Source organism: Sardina pilchardus, chromosome 24 (genome assembly GCF_963854185.1).
Source record: "Sardina pilchardus chromosome 24, fSarPil1.1, whole genome shotgun sequence".
NCBI lineage: Eukaryota > Metazoa > Chordata > Actinopteri > Clupeiformes > Clupeidae > Sardina > Sardina pilchardus.
Window position 1 is genome coordinate 1774837 of NC_085017.1, and position 25045 is coordinate 1799881.

Genomic DNA, 25045 nt, shown 5'->3' on the forward strand with positions numbered 1-25045 from the left:
TCATGGGTGTCCAGATTCCCTGCTGGAAGGGATGATAGCAGGTCGTGCTCAGGCATTTGTGTTGATGACAGAGGTATGAAGGTCAGAAAGTCAACACATACACAGAGAAGAGTGTCCTCTTACACCTGTTTTGAAGGCATTGTACCCTCTTGGACTCTAGCACTGTGAAATAACAGAGATGCTGAAATAACTATCACAGACAGTATCCATATAAGTCCATGTCAGGTCAAGTCCCTTCCCCACTCATGACAGATCAAGTCTGTACAGTATACAATGTTTCTTTATCAAGCACAAGATCTAATGGTCTTGGTTCTGGTAGTTCAGAGAAAATGTATTCCAAATGGATAATAGTTAATTTTCTGGATAATGGATAATTGTTCATCTTCTCATACAGGGGGACAAACAGATGTTCATCATCCGTCTTTTACTGATGGCTGTAGGATTTCTCCGTACGTGTGTGCGCTGTAGCATTAAAATCTTTTTAAAACCATATTATTGATGTGCTCAAATCTTTTCGTTTACCTGTTGATGAAATGGGCCAACTAAATAACCTGTGCAAAATAGCACGATCATTTTCCTTTCGATGTCTTGGTTATACCGGGTTGGACCGTACCACATGGTAGATTCCGTTGTCGCTTGATTTCTTAAATGCGTCTTGACATTGTCCTTTCGCAAAAGAAAAAAAGAAAATAAATAATATGAGAAATGACCATCTATTTTGGTTTGAAATGTGTTGTACTATCGATATAAGCTACTGTTAATAATGTAGTTCATGGTTCTTATGCGGTGCCCTGCGCACGTTAACATGGTACGCTCCTCATTATTTGGCATCCTCACCATGGATTAAACTACAGAAGTGAACATGCATCGATGTCGGTGCGCAGTACACAGGTCCATTCACTATTGCCCAGGTCTTTGCATAGTGTAGCAACTTAAAACGAGTGAAGAACGGCATTTCTTGTCATCTGTATCGAGGCAGCATTGTAAGATGGTGGCCGGATAAAATTACTTTGGATTTTTCCTACCCCCTTGCTGTGTCAGCGCACCACATAACGACTGGTAAGTATTATTTATCAGATGGACATATGGATTTGCGGACAATAATAGGTTGTTCGTCATTTCTTTACATCATGCTTTTTATACATTCAAACATAATGAATCATAAGTACAAAGGTAAGTGATATGATTGAAATCGGCTCTTAAGGCCATAAAAGCATTTGACACTTACTCCTCAACCTGTGCAGTTTAGTTTTACGATGATGTCATTCTTTTCGCAGATGTTTTTGTCCATAAATACATGGTGTTTGCTTGAAGAGGCTTCTCAATTCTTTTGCCAGAGGCATCGAAGACTGCCCAAATGTTCTGTAGTGATGTGCATGGTATTGTGGCTTGCATGTGTATCCTAATGCACTAGGCTACTGTGGCAGCAGGAATTGTTAAGATATCCAATTTTGGGGGACTTGCATTGTAGGCTATGCACACACACACACACACACACACACACACACACACACACACACACACACACACAGATGTACCTTCAGTTGTCACACCTGGGACACCACATACATTTTGAACAGCAATGTTCGGCTCTGCTTTAGGTTCATGTAGGGACGTGCAGGCCTTGTGTCAGGCATTATGTGTGTATTTCAGGGTAAAAATTGAAGTAAAGTCCTGTGAAAAGCGGCTATAAAAAGTGTTAGTCTTGGTTCAAATACAAATCTAGGGGACAGTATTGCAGACATGGGCCACTGCAACAACGTAAAACACTCTCTGGACACGCTTCCCCGTGGAACTGTCAGCCGTGATTTGTGTGACCCGGCTGTATTACAGCACAGGCCCAGCCGAACTGTTGGTTTTCCGCTCTCAAGGCCACAACTGTCATGGCGGAATTGTTGGGATAGTTATAGCTTTGGGCTCTAGACATGATTTCCAGGTCCCAGATTTCCAGCAGGTGCATCACTTGTCCAAATCCGAGTTAAAGCAATTTCGTCCTGCTTAATCTCTGGACCTGTTGTACACCCATGGCCTTCCCAACAGGTCTGCTCAATTTCGGCAGCAGTTAGGGGTTCAAAATTGTTTTACCGTTACAGTGAACCTTTGAACAACGTTCAACCATTAAACTTACATATCAGCAGGTGCAAAGTCTAAATCCTGCAGCTAGATATTGATAACTTAAGTTGTTTGGTTGTGTTATCAGCAAAGCAAAATCACATAATCAGTTTGTCTGAAGACACACAGACACAGAGACACGCATACACAAACACAGACACAGACACAGACACAGACACACACACTCACACACATTCACACAGACACACACACACACACACAGGGGCAGCCGTGGTGTACTGGTTAGCGCATCGGGCTTGTAACCGGAGGGTTGCCGGTTGGATCCCCGACCAATCCACCACGGCTGAAGTGCCCTTGAGCAAGGCACCTAACCCCTCACTGCTCCCCGAGCGCCGCTGGTTGGGCAGGCAGCTCACTGCTCTGGGTTGTGTGATTCACCTCACTGTGTGTTCACTGTGTGCTGTGTGTTCACTAATTCGGTTAAATTGGGTTAAATGCAGAGAACTGAATTTCCCTCGCGGGATCAAAAAAGTATATATTCTATTCTATTCTATTCTATTCACTCACACACACACACACACACACACACACACACACACACACACACACAAACACACACACACACACACACACACACAGTAACATTTGCCCACCATGCTCTTTGTTCTTTTTTATTGTGTGTGTGTGTGTGTGTGTGTGTGTGTGTGTGTGTGTGTGTGTGTGTGTGTGTGGTGACTACCGACTAATGATGACCTCTCTCAGTTCCAACTCCTGGTGGGCGGCATGGCAGTATTAATGTGACAAATCCCCGTTGCTTGTAGTAGCCTGCTTGTTTACCAACCATCTCTGCCTCAGAGTCCACTGTCCAGTCGGGCTCTCAAAGTAGTCCATCCGTCGGGTGGCAAGGGCGCTGTTATGTCGTCCTCTCCCCTTAGGGAAGTGCCCTGTCGCCATCCTGAGCTCCGTCCCCTCGGGGATCTGGTGCCACCTGGGCTATATAATCCTGGCCTGGCTCTGTACAGTGATCCATGTACAAGTGGTCTTTCATTGCACTGTGCTGTTTTGTTTCACATTACTTTGGTCATGTGTTTACCTTATTTTCCTGTTAAAAGGGGCAATGTCCTCTCTGCCTCACTGTCACGCTCTCCCTCTTTCTCTTGCTCTTACTCTTTTTCTTTACTCTTTGTTTCTCTTTCTCTTTCTCTCCTTCTCCCTGTTTCATGCGCTCTCTCAAACCTGTTTCTGCCAGAGTGTCCTTCAGCATGAGGTCTGCTGCTCTTAGTTGTGAATGTCTCATCATAAACACAAGAAATGTACCTGGATTGATGCAAGAATCAGCCAATAACAGTTTTCATTTGACAAATTGTTATCATTGCTTTGCTGCAAATCATTTAGACATTGAATTGATATACTGCACAGTATCTCTCAGTCAGGGGCCAGACTATTTTCCTTTGTATTCATTAGGTTGTATGTTGTAGCTGTGCTATTTTTCCATCTTTAAAAATCCTTATTGGGAATTTACATCAGAATTTACATCTTTTTTCAGTAACCCGCCTGGTGTCCGTCTATTGTTAGCGATATAATTCTAGAATCAGTGTATCATTGTGCATTGGCAGCACTGTATGCACATATTGTGGACGTAAAAATAGAGGAAAGCGTAGTTTTGCGCTTCACTTATATTTTTTAAATGTATGTGAAGCGTACACACAATGAATGAACACATTATTGTGTCATGTATAGTAAGAGACGTCTCACTCCTGTCAATGTCTTGCTTGCAATGTAAATTCCCAGTTAGTGTCTCTCTAATGAAGTGATGTTGACCAATCAGATGCTTGGTCTTCTGCTTGACTGGGGCTCATTGGCCATGCTGTTGACCTGTGAGTGATAAGAGACCTTTGTGACACGTGTGGTTCTCTCTGCTCCGCCAGCTGTGAGTGACGGTCAGGGATTTCCCAGCAGTCTCTCTGCTCAACAGCTACCGCATCGCTAAAAATAAACAAAGTCAGCAAACAGCCACACACTCATGCATCAGAGCCCAATTAGACACACATACACACACACACACACATACACACACACACACACATGCATACACACATGCACGCCGGCACTCAGGCATATGCATACATACACACACACACACACACACACACACACACACAGATGCCTACTTGAACAAACACACGTACACATGCATATATGCACACACACACACACACACTCCTTGCATCCTGCATCCTGCATCCGTTCTGACAAGTGCACATTGACATACTGGAATACCTAACATGAATGGAACATGCATGATCTCTACAATGTGAACTACAACAGTGGGTACTGTATGTTAATGCCTCTCCTGATTTTCAGATTGTACCCAGGGGGCAAAACCCCCTTTTTTAGGGAAATCAGACATGGGCTTCTGTAAAAGGTTGTCATACAAAAATTAAATATAGGGTGTCCCAGGATCACAACCTGGATGGACAACCCGGTCCATAAGCTGCTGTTTGTGTGTTATCACCCTCTTCTCTTATGCCCCATTATAAGTCTATGGACGAATATATTATGGGGTGAATAGGGTAAAAACTTTAACAAATAGATATTCATTGTATTGCAAGTTTTCTGAAATACTTTATACATTTATGTAGATGAACCATTATCAAATGAAATATGCACAAATTTGGTGTGTAAACAATCGTAAAAAAAAAAGTGCACCTCTATCAACCAAACAAACTTTTGGTGAAAGGTCCGGCTATGCTGAATATAAAAATGAATGTTAACATGGGACAATGTCAATGTTGTTGAAGAAGGTGAGACTTGTCTCAGCACATATTAAATCATATCTACAGGGTGTAAGATCCTAGAAAATATATAGGTTAGGCTCAGCCTAGGCTGTTTCTTACTGTATTTACCCATAAGGTACAGGCCAAACTTTTGATAATTAGTCTATTGCGTACATTTAAGTGTATGATGCCTCATTTACATTTTGTACATGATATTTAAAAAAACTTGCAATACAAAAAAGTGTTGCCTTAATGTAAATAATCATCTGAGGAATTTTTGTGGGGATATCTATTTGTTTATATATAAACAAAAGTGTCGTGGCACACTCGGAACTTAAAGATGTTTTATTCCAACGTTTCGGCTTACGCCTTCATCAGGGTCATTTTCACATACAAGTCATTCAGGATTTCCTTTATGTTGCACGTGAGTCTCTTGATTGGACAGGTGTTAATTGGGGGTGTGTCGAGCCCATTCACAAAATCCACATGACCACACGCAGGTTCTTGCTGCTGCAACACAGTGTTTTGATCAATAGTGCAGGTATGAACATGAAAATATATTCTAAAAACATTACATGTGTCATAGATTAGATCAATACTTCAAATACATAATGTCCACATTTCTCCATACATATCTATTTGTTAAAATGTTTACCCTATTCACCCCATAATATATTCGTCCATAGACTGGGGCATACAAAGGGCGATAACACACAAACATCAGCTTATTGACCGGGTTGTCCACCCAGGTTGTGATCCTGGGACATCCTAGATTTTATTTTTGCATGACAACCTTTTACAGCAGCCCATGTCTGTAAAACCCCCTTTGCCCCCTGGGTATTGTGTTTTAACTTTGTGTTTCCTGGAAATAGTGACACACACACACACACACACACACACACACACACACACACACACACACACACATGCACACACACACAGAGAGAGAGAGAGAGAGAGAGAGAGAGAGAGAGAGAGAGTATACAGCTTGTACCACTACTCCTGTCTGGAATTTTATATTGAAGGTAGAGGAAGATAAAGATGACAGACAGGGTCCTTGATCTGCCATTTACGTGACCTCAACCCCTCCCCTTCACACTCTAGCACACACACACACACACACACACACACACACACACACACACACACACACACACTGTGTCAGGGCAGGTCCCCTTCACAGGATGATGGTGCGTATAGGTGGGGGCTGTGCACAGGGGCAGAGAGGAGATGGCTCAGTGGTAACTCTATAGCCTGTCACTTAAGGTGCATTCCCACGATTACTCGCCATGTGGAATTTCAAATGAGGCCCTCGCTATATCTCTTCCTGCCTGCCCACCACTCTCTCCCTCACACAGGTTGACACATTTGTGCGCGTGCACACACACACACACACATACACTCACACACCACACACACACACACACACACACACACACCATACTCACTCTCTCTCCCTCTCTCTCTCTCTCACACACACACACACACACACACACACACACACACACACACACACACACACACACACACACACACACACACAGCAGAGCACACACACACACACACACACACAGCAGAGCACACACACACACACACTCCTCTCCTCAGGCCCTGAGCCATGTCTGTGTCTGTGTTTGTGTTTTATTTCAATGTCACCCTCACCCACCCACTACACTGAGCACCACCTGCATCCTCTCAGCCTCCATCCTCCAACTGCCCACACACACACACACACACACACCCTAACCCCCACCTTAAGCCCCACTCCGAGGAGACATGCTGCCAGGCTATTTAATTTAGTAAACATCCCTCCACCGATCGATGGGTCTCCACCCCCTTTTAGTCGGACAGGAGGTAGATGTCCTCTGATGAATTGCTCAGACTAGGGACTCGGGGCCAGATGTACTAAGACAGCGCTAATAGCGAGTTTTTGTATGCGCAGAGTGCGAACGCTGTGCTTTGCTATATTGCGTGGTATTTACTAAGCTGTCACTTCATTACGTTAATTGGGTTCAGTGCCGCCCGTTCCCGCCCCCTGTATCACGCCAATTGCGCATGCAGAGCTGAACAACGAGCGCAGTTGAATATTGAAGCAATAAAAAGAATCAAAGAATTAGCGGTCATACACAATTCAAAGAGATGTCAACGAGCAGCCTGCGGCGTCGGGTCCTTATTACCACTTCGAACGTGCATTATTCTCCTAGAAACGCACGGCGCGTCGTTGATTATCCCACACTGATGCACTTTATATAAAACACTGCTTTTTTTGTGTTTCTATTTGTTTTTTTATTTTATTTGGTCATTTTTTCAGCCCTCGTCTTCTGTAAAACTCAAAAGTTGTAATCAATCAAGAGTTTTTACAAAAAACAAACATTCTTACAGAAATAAAGAGAAATAGAAACGTCAAATATAGCAACAAAACAAAAGTAAAAAAAAAAAACCAATTACTGGATCATATGCAATCGGAAAAAAAATCAACATACATATTTGTTGCATCTAGGATCGAGAGATGAGAGATGTAAAAATCAAACCAACACCTCCTTCAGCCAAGACAATTTTTCATTTTTTCTAACTTCAGACATGTACTGAGGGGATATTAAAATGGACCGGTCGGATCTACCACATTCACATGGTCTACAAAGTGGCATACTATTGCAAGAAAAAAGAAATGTTGGATTTGCATTTCATCTTGTCCTTGAAAAAAGGCAATGAAATTGGCATTTTTAGGAAAAAACACCATTTTGGCCATCTTTGAAGGCCCATAGCCTCGAAATACGAAAACTTACCATCTCAATTTTTTTTCAACATGTTCTCTTACTCATGGACTATATATATGTAAAGTTTTAAAAATGTGAGTGCTATCCATTCATGACCATAAGAGAACAAAAACAGTTTTTTTGTTTTGCATTGCTTTAAAAAAAATATGGGTTTGTTTCAATGAATAAGTCTTCAATGGTGGGAAGGACTATAATTCCTTTGTGATGTTGGACAACTAAACAGGGTACTGCCCCAGTGTTCAAATTTGTAGAAAATAATATGGTAGGCTTAAGACAGGAGAGGGGTTTAAAAAAAAAGTGGTGCTCATTAAATACAGGCATTTTCAGCCTTTTTTTAGGACACGTCTATCCACATTTGAAGAGCCATATCTCAGAAACTAAACAAGATACCAAGCTAAAATTTTGGTTTTCCTCTAATGAGACATGGAGGAACATTTTGACCAAAAATCAGGAAAAACTGAGGACCATGGTGTCGGACCTGTTCCAACTGATATGGAATTGCCCATACGGCGGCCATCTTGAATTTTTGGACAAAATTTAACATGCCCCAAGTCTTAATCTGTTTCAATAGGGGTTCTGACCAGGAATCCATTGAGAAAACTTTGACAGAAAACTAGGCCCAAAAAGTTGAGCAAATGACCTGTCTATAAGGTTTAGACCGATTGGTGTTCTGTTTTCTGTGCAAGTGTTTTCTGGTGTATACTGTAAGTAAGTGCCTACAATTGCCAGTTGAGTTTTGCATTTTGAACAAAGTGGTTTCCCAATGATACCAGGGGATTTTGTTTTTGCACAAAGTGTTTAACTCATTGGCTGCCAGCGATTTTCAGTGCAGAGCGCTCCATACTGCCAGACGTTTTACAGCATTTTGACTGTTTTTCCAAGATCCACCGAACGGTGAGCTTTTTGACTATGTAAACACCGAAGGTACCAAATGAAAGAGTAGACTCTCTTCTTTCACCAGGAAAAAACGGCTTGTTTCTATCGTTTTCCGTTCTTTAGTAATCGTCAGTAGAACATGGGTTAGTTTTGCTAAAAACACCTGTTTTTGACCAAAACATGGAGAAAACTATCTTTTTGTGAAAATCAACTTTTTAACGTTAGCGTTTCAGTAGTATGTCAACCACGATTGCACTGTTATCTCGTCAGTCTCGTCAAGGTTGCTAGGGACTCTGATGGTCGCTAAAGACTCTGAACAGGATGCTAGACTTAGCAAGCTAGCACTAGCAAGGTTGTTGTTAGTCTATATCGCAATATCCAATGTAAATGGATCATACCGTTCACGTGTTTTCCATCCTTGATGTAAGAAGTAAGCATATCCCTGCATCACGTGCAAACTATGTGGTCGATCTTCAGTGTGTTTGCTAGTTGTCTCTGCATGACTTGTGCACTCTAGGCAGATACTAATGATCCAAATGGCACTGTTGCCATCTAGAGGTTCGGATCGCTAGTGCAGTCTGCCAGATCGTTCCCAAGCCCACCCAGGAGCCCTCCCCATTGAAAACGGCAATTGACGTCTATAGACGTATGTGTCTAAATTGACGTTTAAAGACGTCAAAGGCAGTGAATGTAAGAAAACGTGTGTAGTATTTCGCAAAAAGTTTTTTGCAGAATTGCAAACAATGTGCAAACAATGTGCCAAGCTATTGTTACACTGTGTGTAAAGTATAATACAAGAAGTTTAGGTATTGAGGCTTTGGTGTATGCATTTGATTTTAGTGTGTATTGTGTACACTTGTGCAAAACTGTAACCAGTGTCTGTGGCCTTGTCTGCATATATTTGTGTCTATCTAAATGTATGATAGTGTGTGTGTGTGTGTGTGTGTGTGTGTGTGTGTGTGTGTGTGTGTGTGTGTGTGTGTGTGTGTGTGTGTTCTGTCTGTATGTGTGTGAGTGTGTGTTTCTGTCTGTATGAGTGTGTATGTGTGTGTGTGTGTGTGTGTGTGTGTGTGTGTGTGTGTGTGTGTGTGTGTGTGTGTGTGTGTGTGTGTGTGTGTGTGTGTGTGTGTGTGTGTGTGTGTGTGCTTGACCCATAGCCAGTGCCTGTGGCTGGGATGGCTGTATCCAGCGTGTGGGGGCAGCACGTGCAGCAGAAGAGCCTGGCATCCTCAGCATGTGTCTGTTTAAAGACATCTCTTTAGACTGTGCATGCATTGCTTGTACATGCATACATGATGTGTTTTTGATTATGAGTGTGGGTATATTTGTATGTGTGTGCTTGCATGCAAATGTGCATTTATGTCATCTGAGTGACTGTGTGTGTGTGTGTGTGTGTGTGTGTGTGTGTGTGTGTGTGTGTGTGTGTGTGTGTGTGTGTGTGTGTGTGTGTGTGTGTGTGAAAGAGAGAGAGTGTCTGTGTGTGTGCATGCGTGTGCATGTGTGTGTGTGTGTGAGAGAGAGGGGGATAGAGAGAGAGAGAGAGAGAGAGGGAGAGTGTATGTGTGTCTCTGTGTGTGTGTGTGTGTGTGTCTCTCTCTCTCTCTCTCTCTCTCTCTCTCTCTCTGTGTGTGTGTGTGTGTGTGTGTGAAAGAGATAGTTGACCTAGACTGTGTCTGTAGCAAGTCTGTGTGTAGTGTGTGTAGTGTGTGTAGTGTGTGGAGAGAGGAGGAAGGGGCAGCCTGGCTGGTTGGACCCACTGCTGCTGGAGAGTCCTGGGGCTGAAATATTGATGTGGAGCGAGCAGAGAGCACAGATACTGGCTCACTGCTCCTGGTGTGTCATCAAGGGCCTCTGGTGTGTGTGCGTGTGTGCGTGTGTGCGTGTGTGCGTGTGTGTGTGTGTGTGTGTGTGTGTGTGTGTGTGTGAGCATGTCTTTGTGTTGTGATGTTTGCCATTTGTTTCCTGGTCTAGTCACAAGGGGCCGCTGACAGAATCCAGTGGAAATCATTGTTCCTGTATCTGTTCCACTGTGGAGTGAGTCCCAGTCCACCTGTCCTACTGTCTTACTTTGTATTTACTTTTGCCAAGACCCCCCCCTCTCTCTCTTTCTTTCACAGACAGAGAGGTACTTTGCACATGCATGCAATATCATCATGCTGGTTCTTCTAAAGCTGGACATACACTGTGCGATTTTTTCAATCGCTGTATTCTGCTGCTGCTCATACTGTACGAGTGAATTCGCAGGGGCAGCTCACGATTCCTGTTCTCACACTACACGATCCGATGGTCGGATGCGATTTGACTGCTCACACTGTACGTCCATATCGCAACAAGTTGGACTCTTTTATCTGGAACTTTATCAGCTGTGCTGCCATGCGGCTCCGTGTTGTCTAATTGCTTTCAGTGTTGCCAGGTCAAGTGAGGAGAAATACTCTGAAAATAAGCCATAATAAACACACAACCCCAAAAGGTTATAGCATCCCCTCCCCGAACCCCTTTCACATTTCTGGGGTGGTCATAGAGGAGTCTACCGTGAGAGTCGACGCAGCTGCATAGCCTATAGGTTCAAAATGCCCCCTGTGTAGCGTGTAGGCGCTGCGTGCAACCAGCAACTTCACACAAAATCAAGCTCAAGTCACTTAAAATAAGCAGACTATGGCAACACCGTTTGTTTTGTTGTCCGTATCTGTGTTCGCGCATGTGTAGTGTGACAGGTTGAGGTAAATCGTCTCAAACAGTGCTTCAACAGTGCGATAGACTCACGAGGGGCGACCAGGATTTCAAACAAGTTTGATATTCTCCCGATCGATCGGGAGGTGGTCGTGAGGTGGTAATCGCTTCTCGTTACCCCGTGTATACTACACGATGCGAGACGCACGACTGAGCCAAAATTCGGCCCGATCCCCAAAATAGCCGCACGACTCAAAAATCGTGGCAAAATGGGCCAAAAATCGCACAGTGTATGCCCAGCTTTAGTCTGTTGTTTTGGCTCTACATACCTTTCTCTGCTTGTGGTCAATTTCAAACACTCAAATGCAAATTCAAATCCAATCAAGTTTATTGATTTCATCCACAGGGGTAATTCAATGTGCTTTACATAAACAAAAGCAAAGAGTAGTGGTAAATAAAAGCATTAAGTTAGAGTAATTAAAAGATTCAACATGTGTAACAGGAAGTACATTTGATCAGTTAGCAGGAGGTATAGAACAGTTTTGTCTTCAGTCTAGATTTAAAACTGGCTACAGTTGGGGCCTTTTTGATGTCATGTGAAAGCTAGTTCAAGAGCTGAACAGCTAAAAGGTGATTCACCATGTTTAGTGTGGGTTGGAGTGGGGGGAGGGGGGCGCGTGATAGTTGCCATGTCTGGGAATTTGTGGATCAATTTGTGAATGTGTGTGTGTCTGCATACGTGTGTGCCACCTCTTATGAGTAAAACTGTACCCACAATCCCCTGCTCTACCCACAATCCCCTGCTGTGAAGGGTATGCTGCTGCTCTTAACACAGGCAGGCCTGTAGGCAGGCAGTGCAGTTTATCGCTGTGGACTCTGTAGTAATCATAGTGAATGCCTTTGCCTTTATAAAAGGGAGAATATCTATTAGCCACCCTGAACACTGAACAGGCTGACCTCATGGAATACCCCGTGATTAATCTCGATTTTATCACATAGGAGGTCAGTGAACTGTACACCCACACACACTCATGTGTGTGTGTGTGTGTGTGTGTGTGTGTGTGTGTGTGTGTGTGTGTGTGTGTGTGTGTGTGTGTGTGTGTGTGTGTGTGTGTGTGTGTGTGTGTGTGTGTGTGTGTGTGTGTGTGTCTGTCCATATGAATGTGTGTTGTGCAAGCATGAACCTTGTTATCATTATTATTGCTTTCATTTGTTGTTCATTAATGTCCCTCTTCACTTGAAAATCTGTTAATGGAAATTACGAGGGAAAGGGGAAAAGTGTGTGTGTGTGTGTGTGTGTGTGTGTGTGTGTGTGTGTGTGCAGGGCTCCAGACTAACTTTTTGCGTCGGTTGCACTGGTGCGCCTAGCTTTTTTTTTTTTAGGTGCACCAGCACAAAATGTAGGTGCACCCACATTGCATCGCCTTTAACGCCAAAAGGACACCTTTCATCGCACTCCTTTCATATAATGTGAATGATTTTTTAACAATAAGGCGTAGAAAAAGCTTGTCTTTATTTGAAACACAATATATAAGGAATATGCATATTCTTTATAAAGAATTGTATATATATATATATATATATATATATATATATATATATACTGTATTATGCTTTCTAGGCCTACTGAAATTTCGGATATTCATGACATTCATGACTATTCATATTACAACTCCGCCTCTTTAAAGAGACCCTATGCAACTTTCTGCAGGAGACGATCGCTCCTTGTTTACATCTGGAAGTCTGAGACGAAGAACCACGCTTGCAATTTATATATTTAAATATAGCCTATACATGTATAAATATACACGCTAAAGCTGTCGGGGAAGCTCTGCAGAGAAAATGCAAGCATAAAACGAGCGAAAACGAAAAACGAAACCGAAACCAGAGATGAAATCGCCAATCCTGCATAGTTCCTCTTTAATTCAGCTGTGGGCTTGAAGCCTCAAAATATTGTAAACAAAGTAGCATAGCATTAGTTGGCTAGCTTATTATAGTCTACTGGTTGGACTGTTCAGTTTCCCCACGTGTGTTTAAGTTTCAAGGTAGGCCAATACTTTTTCTCCTTGGGACAGGCCCTTTTGACTCTTGGAGTTGGAAAACATCGAGATGATCAGTCAACTTGAATGCAAGAGTTTTAATAAAATTTGTGCAGTATGCTATGATGCTAACCGGATTTTAATTATAATTTCGCTAGTCGTCTTATAGGCCTACGTCATTGATTTCACGATTGTGAATGTACATGTCGAGGGGCGGGTGTTCATTAAGCGCGCACGAGAGAGAAAGAGAGTCACAGAGAGAGAGAGAGGGAGAGCGAGAGAAAGCGGTCCTAGGAGAGAGGGTTTACTTCTATACAGTTTGGTAAAGTTGCACGCATAGTCTAGCCACGTTTACATGGCAACTTATGAAAGAAATACTTGCTTTCACCCGAGCCGCGTCAGGCGCACCAGTGCGACCTAGAATTTTTTTCAGGCGCACTCTTGAAAATTTTGGGCGCATATGCGACCAAATTGGTCGCACTCTGGAGCCCTGGTGTGTGTGTGTGTGTGTGTGTGTGGACTGGGAGCCACATATGCTGAAAAAGAAGAACAGAACTATTACTTTAGGAAGGGCAAATGGTATTGTAGTGGCCTGAAAAGTCTTGGTTTCAATTCACGGATTCTACTATGACCCTTAAGCAAGACACTTGACCCTGAGGAGTGCTCTGGGGAGAATGGCCCTTTTAGGCTATTATAATTAGAGTGCATGAAAATGCACTCTACTGTTCTTCCTAGGCATCTTATAGTTATTATTCCGCTGATCACTTTTTCCGTACGCAATTTCTCTTCAACCGTTTCACTTAGAAACTTCATTCAAACTTTGTAACGTAGGTCTTCTAATGGACCAGGTTGCTATGACTTTTCAACTTTGTAACTTTTATACTTTTTAAACTATAAATTAAAAACTATTAAACATGACCCCATAGACTTAACATTGGCCTCTATGACATCACAATCGGGTCGTTAAGCAATTAGAATCTTATGCCAGCTGGCCAGCCCCACCTGCAGCAGCCCTCTCTCTCTCAGGCTTTAAGCATACAATCTCTCTGTGAAGACTACATATCCTGTTAAACTGTTTCCTCTTTCCACAACTGTTTCAAAATAAAAGTCCTCACTGCAATAATACACTATTAAATCATTTAACCATTGAAACTACTCAACTATTGAACTGTTCAACGATTCCAACTGTCAGTTATCATCAACTATGCTTCCATTCAACTACATGAAACCTCCATGTACCTAGCAACCAACATAGCAACCATTCAAATTAAGCGTTTATGACCCGTTTCCATAGCAACCAACATGATTATACTGCAGTAACTTATTGTTTCCTGATAGTGGCCACCATGGATACCCTAGCAACAAATGATTCAAAATAAAAGTCCTCACTAGCAAGTTAGCTAGTTAGCATAGTTAGCATTGTTAGCTTAATTAGCATTTTTAACACAACTGCTAGAAATCATTAGCTAAGTTAGCTAATCAACCTGGTTAGCATTGTTAGCATAGTTAGCATTGTTAGCATTTTTAGCATAACTGCAAGAAATCATCAACTGAGTTAGCTAATCAACCTGGTTAGCATTGTTAACAAATTTAGCATTGTTAGCATTTTTAGCATTACTGCTAGAAATCATCAGCTAAGTTAGCTAATCAACCTGGTTAACATTGTTAGTAAAGTTAGCATCGTTACCATAGTTAGCATTGCTAGCATAGTTAGCATTTTTAACATAACTGCTAGTAATCATTAGCTAAGTTAGCTAATCAACCTGATTAGCACTGTTAGCATAGTTAGCATAGTTAACATTTTTACCATAACTGCAAGAAATCAGTAGTTAAGTTAACCAATCAACCTGGTTATTATTGTTACCATAGTTAACATTTTAACATGAATAGAAACCATTAGTTAAGTTAGAACTGGAATGTTTCAGCTTTAACACTAGAAGCGCCGGGCCGTTCTGACCCACTTATACCTAGAAGCGCCGCGCCCCGGTCATTTGACCGCTTTGACGACCTACTAGAAGCGCCGTGCTGGTGTGAACTACTTAAAGCGCGGTGAGGCGGTCAAATGACCGCTGAGTCCTTAGACTGGGACGCTGTCACTTACACATAATGATAGCTAGATGGCGCTTCGGGTACGAATCAAATCGTTTGGTCATAGATTCAGTTTGCACTAAGCCATGTCTCATTCGTGTCAAACCGTGTTGATAGTCTGTGGTTGTTTCATTATGACATACAGCACGTTTGAGGTAGACTATCTGTTCATTTATTTGTGTTGTTTGAGGTAAAAACTCTGGAAGAGTTCTTGAACAAACCTTAAGCAACCTTAGCCTAAGATCATGTCCACACGTAGCAAAACGACCCCCCCCCCCCATTCCGTGAACTGGTTAGACGTGTATGGGGGAGGGGGAATGATCGGTTTCAAATAGGCTATGTTTGCAATGGATAGTGTGTTATGTATAGACCCCGAAGCCATTTGCTTTGAGAATAACGGCTGGCTGATGAAGTTAGTGGCTGGCTAGCTGGCTCAGCCAAAACCTAAATGCTATGGCAGCCGCCAAAGTTTTCATGGCTGATAATGGCTTTAGTAGTTGCCACTTCATGTCTACAGAACATGCAACTGAGTCCTGTGTAGCCTATCGTAGCAACGAGCACAATACTGATATGGTGTATCCAGTGGGAATCGTTTATAGGCTATCGTTTATTTTTCGCGTGTGTCTCTATGATATAATTATTTTTAGATGCAAAAAGTCTAACTGTTCTAAAGTTTGTCAGATGGCGGCTCAATTTGGCTTAGAAAATTATTGGCTGGCGACATTATTTTTCGTTAATGGTAAACAGTATTGTGATTTATCCGTTTATTTCAGATAGTTTGTTATTAAAAACCATGAACAAAAAAATAATTGTTCGTCGACGTTGAAAACGGTCAGTGAATTCAGTCAATATGAGATACAATATTTCGCTCGTGCCGAGTTGTGAACCCGGGTCTCTTGCATAGCAGTCAAGGGAGATAACGCTGCGCCACTGAACGTCTAATACGCTGATAATTTGAAAATAGGATAGGTGTTTGACGCGACGTAACTCAGTCCAGCAAATATGTAAAAAAATGCTTATATATTAGTCTGAGCTTTAAAAGATAGCCTACTAATAGAAGATAAGATATACAACTATGAATGTACGTAGGCATACGCGCCCTACGTACATAAATAGGCTATGACGAATTTCAGCTGAAAATATTTTTTACACATGTAGGCCTGCCTAATAGAACAACGTCGCAACGTTTTCAAAACAAACTCGCATTTTACCACTGTAAATCGCCTCCATAGACTATGCCATGTAAATGAAAAATAGTTATTAAAATAAATCACATATATAATACATATTGCACATACATAAACTATATGTTTTATGGTAAAATATTATTCTCATGCCCGACTGAGAGGAAACCCTTGCGACATCTGCTGGGAGAAAAGAGAATAGCAGCCTGGACAAACATGGCTGAACGTGAGACAACATAGTGTTGTCACATAAGTGAGCGCAAAATAGCTCTAAACTAGCTTGTACCGGTGTGCTTTCGATCGTGTAAAAATTCTGGGTGACAAAACATGCGTATTTAGGAAAAGTCGTGAACGTAGGGTCCTGGTCAAAAGACCGCAGCCCGGCAGTTCTAGGTATATCTAGGTCAAACCCACACGGCGCTTCTAGTAATACGCGTCAGCAGTCAGATGACCGGCGCTTGGCGCTTCTAGTGTTTAACTGTCTACCTTCACACTACCAACTTTCTTTAAACTATGCAATCACCATCTTTACCCTAGCTACACCTTAGTAGCCATATCTACATTATCTATCTATACATTTTTGCATTTTTATGCACTGGTAATTCCTTGGAATTGCATTTCTAGTTATTCTTCTAACGGATTTCTGCGTTTAATTCAGCTTCAACCGTACAACGTAGAAACTTCATTCAAACTGTGTTGCGTAGCTCTTACTTTGGACACCCGGGCTTTGTATATTTCATCTTTGAAAACTTTATCGTTGAATTTATATGAATTTTTAAAACCATTTTTTCTCCCATTGACTTAACATTGGATTATGACATCACAAGGGCAACTAGAGATGTAATTCCAAGGAAATTACGAGTGCATGAAAATGCAAAAATTATGAGGACTTTTATTTTGAAACAGTTGTGGACTATGGGATAGTCTATTCAGTGTTCTAGAGGAAACGAGCCAAAGGACCGAGGAAGAAGGAAGGGAGGATAAAAAGACAAATGAGAGGCACCCTTTGTTATTGGCACTGATGGTACAGTTGAGTAAACAGGTTTAAATTTGTCTATGGCATCCATGGCATGGCAGTTTATCTTAAATGTATTCTATGCATTTTCCCCCGCTACTGGGCTCCCCCTAGCCTAGAAATCTAGTGGGAGCAAATCTAACTTTTTGAGGGAGTTTGAAAGACTGTTTATCCCACCCCTCTGATTGAGCCCATGGTGAGTTCCCAGACCCTACATCTTGATCAGGCTAGGCTTCTCTTACTGTTGTGTAGTATTTGTAGTTTACCCAACTTTCCCTATTAGAAGTTAGTTCATCATCCAAATGAATGTATAAGATGTCTTTCATATTACAATTAGGAAAAATCCCATCTTGAAGGGGAGGTGATTTATTCTGACAGAAAACAATGAATCATCAGCACTTCAAATGTTGTTGATGGTATCATTACTGTATGTTGTGGGTGTCATTACGGGGTGAGTTTTTCTAGTTGTCATTATCACTCACACTTTTTCTTTTTGGATTCCCACAGCAGACATGCAAACATTCCTGCTGAACAAGTTGAATGATTCCTGCAGAGATTTTGGATTAGGCTACATTGGAATTTTTAATTTTGGGTTAGGCTACATTCCATCATCATGGGAACTCTGTCAGTCTGTCACTCACAGTTGTATTGGCTCACACATATTAACTTCCAAATCCGGCTTTCCAAAAGAGAGAGAGACCTATACTGCTAAGCAACCAACCATAGCCATAACCATAACACTGAAACTTCAGTGAATCCAGTGAAATTTTGAGTTAACTTTTCAGTTGACTTACAGACCTTTTTTTGTTTATTATCATTGAAGAAGTTTAGAAGTATTTACCTTATAATTAATTTCATTACATTCCACATTGGCCACTGCAATTCCATCTTGTCTGCCATTTCTAATAATCTCCTATGTCAGCACTAAAAAATCCAGAACTCTGTTGCAAAGATCATTACATGATTCAAGTCACCCGATCTCATTGTAGTTCTGCTCATCTAGCTCCACAGGTGTCCAGTGTCCTTTAGAAGAACATCCACAGCACCATCTCCTATGTCGAAACCCCCACATAATCTTGACCTCAGTCTTGCTCATAGCATTTGGAACTCACTTTGTGTTCAATCCACTGTCTTATCAGAACATTTTAACCAAGCCAGCCCTCTTTGCCACACCTACTATACTCCAACCCTCCCTCCCTCAGGAGTGTACACACCACTGAGGTATAGCTGGAGAGAAGTCCTGTCCCCAATCATTTCAATGGCCCATGCTAGGCTAGCTACTTCAGCCAAAAAAAGTTTGAAAGTGATTAACCATTTTCCCTTCATAATTAACTCTGTGCTATTTATTTTTCTTCCATTAGTGTTCTTGATGTTTCATTTCCCCTACATTTCAAAGATTGAGGTCTCTACTCTGAGGAAAGCCCTTACTTCTATTGAGAAATGTGTGCTTGGCTCATTCTTGACTGCTTTTCAATAGACATTTTCACCATGTGAATGTGACTTATTGGATTTTATGATTGTCAGTGGCTCAATGGGATAAAGTCTTGTGCTGGTGATGTTTGCATGTTCAAATCCCCATTAGAGCATTGTAGTCAAACTGAAAGTGACATTCATTCATTACTTTGCAGTCCATTCACCTGACACCAGTATGGCATGAAGGGGAACACATTTCCTTCATAATTATATATATATATATCAATTTCAATTTAATTTCACTTATAGAGCGCCCAAACATTACACATGTCTCATGGCGCTTTACAGAGTGTTAAACATTCAAAGAGAGCCCATGACTGCGTTTGCACTTTAGTATCCCGGTTACGATCGGGGTTTTGAAGTATCCCGGTTTTGTATTTGCACATGTAAACATCATACCCCGATTTCGGAACCCCGGATAAGCCCTTATCCAGGTTACGAGTATTCCGGTTATGCTAGGTGGTGTACTCCTAGAGAAACCGGGATACTGTTCCATGTATACACCTTATGCCGGTTTCTCAGGCAAAACACGTGTTACATTAGTAACCGGGATACGGAGTGCTAATAGAACTTTAGCGTTGGTAACCGGAATACTATTATTCATCATGTAAACAGGGATATTAATGACCGGGTTTCTCTGTGTTCATGTAAACACCATATCCTGAATATGATCAAAATCGGGATAAGCTTCATAACCGGAATACTAAAGTGCATGTAAACGCAGTCAATGAGTAACAGGGGCAAGGAAAAACTCCCTAGAATTGGAGAGAAATATAGGAAGAAACCTCAGACAGATCCACGACTCAGGTATATATCATATATATATATATATATACTGTATCTTCTATATGCTCTTCCAACAAATACTGTATCTTGATCTCATTATGGTAGAGCTGAACTGATTGTAACATCTAGAGACAATCAGATTATGTGATCCAATTTGATTTCAGGATCCTTTTTCCCTTAGTTAGTTTGTTTAGTTGTGAGATTTAAACAGTTAAACAATCATGCCTTTTGTCTTGGAATGACAATGAAACAACCCCAAAGTTTTGTTTTGGTGTGCCACCCCATGAGTTGACCATATCAGTACCCGCATGCTGTTTATGCACACGCATTGCCTACAACCCTGGGCGCTGTGATTGACCAAGAGATGAAATGCTACTTACCCATACATAACGCTATACTCTTTGTGATGTAGGTGCTTGTGTTTGAAAAGGTCTTTGTGTGTAGCTGGCAGAGGCAGTTTGGTCCCTGTGCTTTCCTTGAATCAGGTCAGACTGCCTGAGTCGATCATGTAATGCAGCACTGTGAGTCAGACCCACAGAGGTGAGGTCAGCGAATTCCAGCAGCAGCAGCAGCTCGCTGTGTACCACCACACAGCAACTACACAGCACTGGGTTACACAACAACCACACAACCAACCACTACACAACTGTACTGAACCCCCCCCCCCCCCCCCCCATAAATAAATAAATAAAATAAAATAAATAAATAGATAAATAAACACAGCAGTACAACAACAAGAGAGTCCCCTTTGTGGCTGACCCAAGTCTATAAATAATGTGTTGCTCTGGCAGTGACATCAGTGCATTTGGGGATGACTAAGGATGGTTTCCTGACACATGTGTCATCGCTGCAGATTAGACAGCTGCACGGTTGGATGAGTCCACAGCCAGTCGTCCGGCTTTTCCCAGCATCTCAGGAGACTCATGCAAACCCGTCACAGCAATTCTCATTCTGGAGCATTCTCTCTCTCTCTCTCTCTCTCTCTCTCTCTCTCTCTCTCTCTCTCTCTCTCTCTCTCTCTCTCTATCTCTCTCTCTCTCTCTGTCCCTTCATCTCTCTGTCTTTTTCTCTCTCCCACTCTCTCCATCTCTACCTCTCTCTCTTGCACACACACACACACACACACAAATATTCTTTCTGCTTCAACCAGCTGTTCTAGGCTTGTGTCTGGTGAAATATGGGAGGCGTAGTCCTACCACTCTCCTGGGTGGTGTGGCTTGTCTCGTCTAGGTGCTAAGGGAGGGGGGAGGCAATGAGCAAATTTTGGGCCCTGTGGGCCGTGTGTGTGCGCGTGTGTGTGTGTGTGTACGCATGTGTGTTTATTTATGTGTGTGTATGTATGTGTGCGCCCATACATGTTTAAATGTATGGTGTTTTATATACTTGTGGTGCTCTATACTAGACTAGACTAGAAAGTGTGTGTGTGTGTGTGTGTGTGCGCGCGCGCGCGCCCTACACAGGTGGACACTAAACATTGGTGGAGCTGTCTGTGAGGATGAAAGGAAATGTCTGACATTGATTGAAAACGTGTACCTGCCTGTCCCCTCTCACCCCCATCCCCTACACACACACAGACACACACACCTCCGACCCCCCTCCACACACACTCTCTCTCCGTCTTGTCTCCGCTGGTCGCCTCTCTCTCACACACTCTCTCAGGCTCTTCCCAAAGGTCGCAACACCTGAAGCTCAGCATGGCTTCACTGCATCTAGACAGCCACCACTGAAATCGCCACACCACCACAGTCCGCCACAGGAAGAATCTCAACCATGCAAGCCTCCAACCCCAGCTCGTTAGCCCGTTAGCTCCCCGGTGCTGTGATCCAGTGATGTACAGCAGCGTGGTTACCATGGAAGCGAAAAGAGGTGCTCAGCGTATGAACATGATCCTGTGGACTATAAATAGAGGAAGGGGAGTAATCCTAGACCTTTTTCTCCTTTCTGTCTTATCACGGGGTCTCTTTATATAATTCTCCGAAGATGTCGGAAGTGCAAAAGCTTTTACTGAATGTGTTCACACTAAAGTATGCCCCCAAGCACAAAGGGAGATGAAGAAAAGGAAGGTGCCATTTTCTTTTTTTTGTTTCTTGTCTTGTTTGGCGTTGATGGCAGTTAGCAGCTATATTGTTGAGGTAGAAAATGTAAAAGTTTTAAAGGAAGGGAAAGTAAAAGTACCTACCATTAATTGGTTCTGCCCGCTCACAGATGATTTCAGTAATTAGAGGAACTTCCTGGCTGTACAGTTGTGTTGTGTTAATTAGAATTAGTTTACTGAATGATTGGAACAAATGTGTGGAAGGAGTTTTTTCTTTCTGAAGCTTTCATTTTTTTTCCGGCTCTGCCGAGAGAGTGGTGGGTTGGGTTGCAACTCTGGTGCAGGTCTGGCCCACATGTGGCACAGAGCTGACAGACCAGCAGCAGGAGCAGTGCAGGATCAGCCTAACGGTGCGGTAACACGCTTGCGTCCGCCAACGGAGGCAACGTATTCCAGGCAACGCATCAGACCCACAATTCAGTGCGGCATCAAGTGAAGTCCAGCCAATGTAAAGTGAATGGGAAAACAACGGACACACGTTGGCGGACGCAAGCGTGTGACCGCACCGTAAAAGACACAAATAGATATGTTCCCCAAATCATGCAGCTACTAGCTTAGTCATCAGTTGTTTTTTCGGGAAGATGTGTGTGAAATATTGAGTTGAGTTGTGGTGGTGTTGGTGATGATGGGGTGTGTGTGTGTGTGTGTGTGTGTGTGTATATGTGTGTGTGTGTGTGTGTGTGTGTGTGTGTGTGTGTGTGTGTGTGTGTGTGTGTGTGTGAGAGTGTGTGTGTGTGTGTGTGTGTGTGTGTGTGTGTGTTCGTGTGTGTGTGTGTGTGCATGTGCTGAATATGCTGATCTCATCTCTGTTGCTGTGACTCATAGTGCAGTGTGACATGATGGGCACAGTCAGACTGACCTGATTTAGGAGACAAACTGGAGAGAGAGAGAGAGAGAGAGAGAGAAACAGAGAGAGAAATAGGGAGAGAAAGAAAGGGAGAGAGAAACACAGAGAGAGAGATGGGGAGAAAGAAAGGGAGAGAGAAACAGAGAGAGAGAGAGAGAGGGCCAGATGTACTAAGACAGTGCTAATAGCGAGTTTTTGTATGCGCAGAATGCGAACGCTGTGCTCTGCTATTTTGCGTGGAATTTACTAAGCTGTCACTTCATTACGTTAACAGCGTTCATCACCGCCCGTCCCCGCCCCCTATACAACGCCAATTGCGCGTGCAGAGCTGAACCACAAGCGCAGTTGAATATTGCAACATTAAAAAAAATCTAAGTTTAGCGATCATACATGATACAAAGAGATGTCAACGATCAGCGACAGACAGCGTAGGCCTAGTAGTTCTACTAATCCACTTGAAAATAACTATTTACTGCACGTAGACTAGAGATATTACTTAATACCTAGTCTAACAGATTGGGAAGTGTAGGCTATGTCATGAAAGAGAAAATACGACTTTAGAGAGGCAAACAAAAGTGAAGGTTGCGACATAGTACAATGAAGAAAACTGATGCTCTGAATACTGTTTCAGCTGTCTCTAAATGTTTTTCTTATAGACGCATTCAACCGCAATTTGGATTACACCTGCTTTTAGAAGGCGGAAGTTTTTCAACGCAAAATAGACGTGCGCTGTTTTCATACATATGGTGGAATAGTTAATCAATCGCTATTAGCACGTCTCCTCCCCTGTACTTGCGCGTTACACCCATTTTCAGCTGATCCACCCAGGAATTACAGTAATATGCATGACACATAAAAGCGCAAATAGCCATTTCAGCTCCCACGGCAGGCAGTCTGCACGTTTCCCTCATTGCGGTCTATTTGTACATACCATCGCCATGTTTTTACGTGCACGTTACGCTTAAAATGGGTGCAAAACGTTAGTACATCTGACCCAGAGAGAGAGAGAGAGAGACAGACAGACACACAGAGAGATAGAGAGAAACACACAGAGAGAGAGAGAGAGAGTCTCTGGGAAATAATGTTGATAAAAGATTTGGATGCATATGGTGCTAGGAAGGATTTCCTTTTTCACATGTATTCATTGAGTGAGGTGTCATTGAGTAAGACACCGAACCCGACCCAACTGATCCTGATGTGCAGGCTGGTTGCTTGTATGACAGCCACCACCATCGGTGTATCAGTCTGTGTATGTGATGAGGTCAGTGTGAGGGATGACATTGTAAAGCACTTTGAGTGCTCGGAGGAGTTAAAAAGCTCTATATAAATGCAGTCCATTAACCATTTACATGACTATGTAGTAGTGCATAGGCTGGATGGCTTAGAAAAAAGGCTAGTGTACCTATATCACCCAGAGCATTTCAAAGATGGAATCAGTAGTAGTTACTTACAAAAAAACATAACTCCAAGTGTCCAATAGGTGCTGTAACATGAGCTGGTGAGTAAGAAAGAGATTGGGAGCCAGTAGCTGTAGACAAGAAGTAGGAAGTAAGTGTGCTGACTGAATAGAGAGCTGAAAATAGTCTTGCAGGGTTACGCTGAGGCTGAACACATACGGGCATGAGGGGCTTATTTACACATTCATGCTGATGTGAGATACAGAGCGCAGATTTCTCCACCACACTCTCTCTGTAGCACATATTCTCTCTCACTCTCTCTCTTCTCTTTCCCTATCTCTCACATATCTCTCTCTCTCTCTCTTTCTTACTTACTATCCCACCCACCCTCCCTCGGCTCTCTCTCTCTCTCTCTCTCCTTTCCCTCTCTCTTTCTCTCTCACTCACTTTCCTTTCTTTTCTGTCTCCTTCCTTCTCTCTCTGCCCCCTCTCCTCTCTCTTTTTCTTTTTCTCTCTTTCTCTTTCTCACACGTTCACACACACACACACACACACACACACACACACACACACATACATACTCTCTCACACACACACACACACACACAGAGAGAGTCTTAGGTCTTTTTTTGCTCCTCTCTCTCTGGTGTCTGATGGAAGACCAACAGACACAGACACAGCCCAACCCTGACACACAGCAGCTCTCTGCAGCCCTGCTCTCCATGGTGCTGAAAGGCCCTGTGTGAGTGTGTGTTCCCTGCACTCCCCAGCCAGCCCATACAAAGCCATATATCGCAATGTCACCATAGTCTGGGTCTCAGAGGATGCTCTAGACCTCTCAGTCACTGAGTTCATGTTAAATGTGTTTACAAAAGACCAGTGTATATGAATGGTACAGGAGTGTACTTATTCTCATCATTTTACAGTGACTTGTCACCGTTTTGTCAT

General features: G+C 42.7%; 1 protein-coding gene across 1 annotated transcript in view; it reads left to right on the forward strand.

Annotated features, from left to right (window-relative positions):
- Positions 1-903: 903 nt before the first annotated feature.
- Positions 904-25045, forward strand: part of LOC134072772 (cAMP-dependent protein kinase inhibitor beta-like) — a 34127-nt gene continuing 9985 nt past the window's right edge. The window contains exon 1 of the mRNA XM_062529608.1: positions 904-1059. The gene's annotated coding sequence lies outside the window, so the exon portion shown is untranslated. The remainder of the gene's footprint in view (positions 1060-25045) is intronic.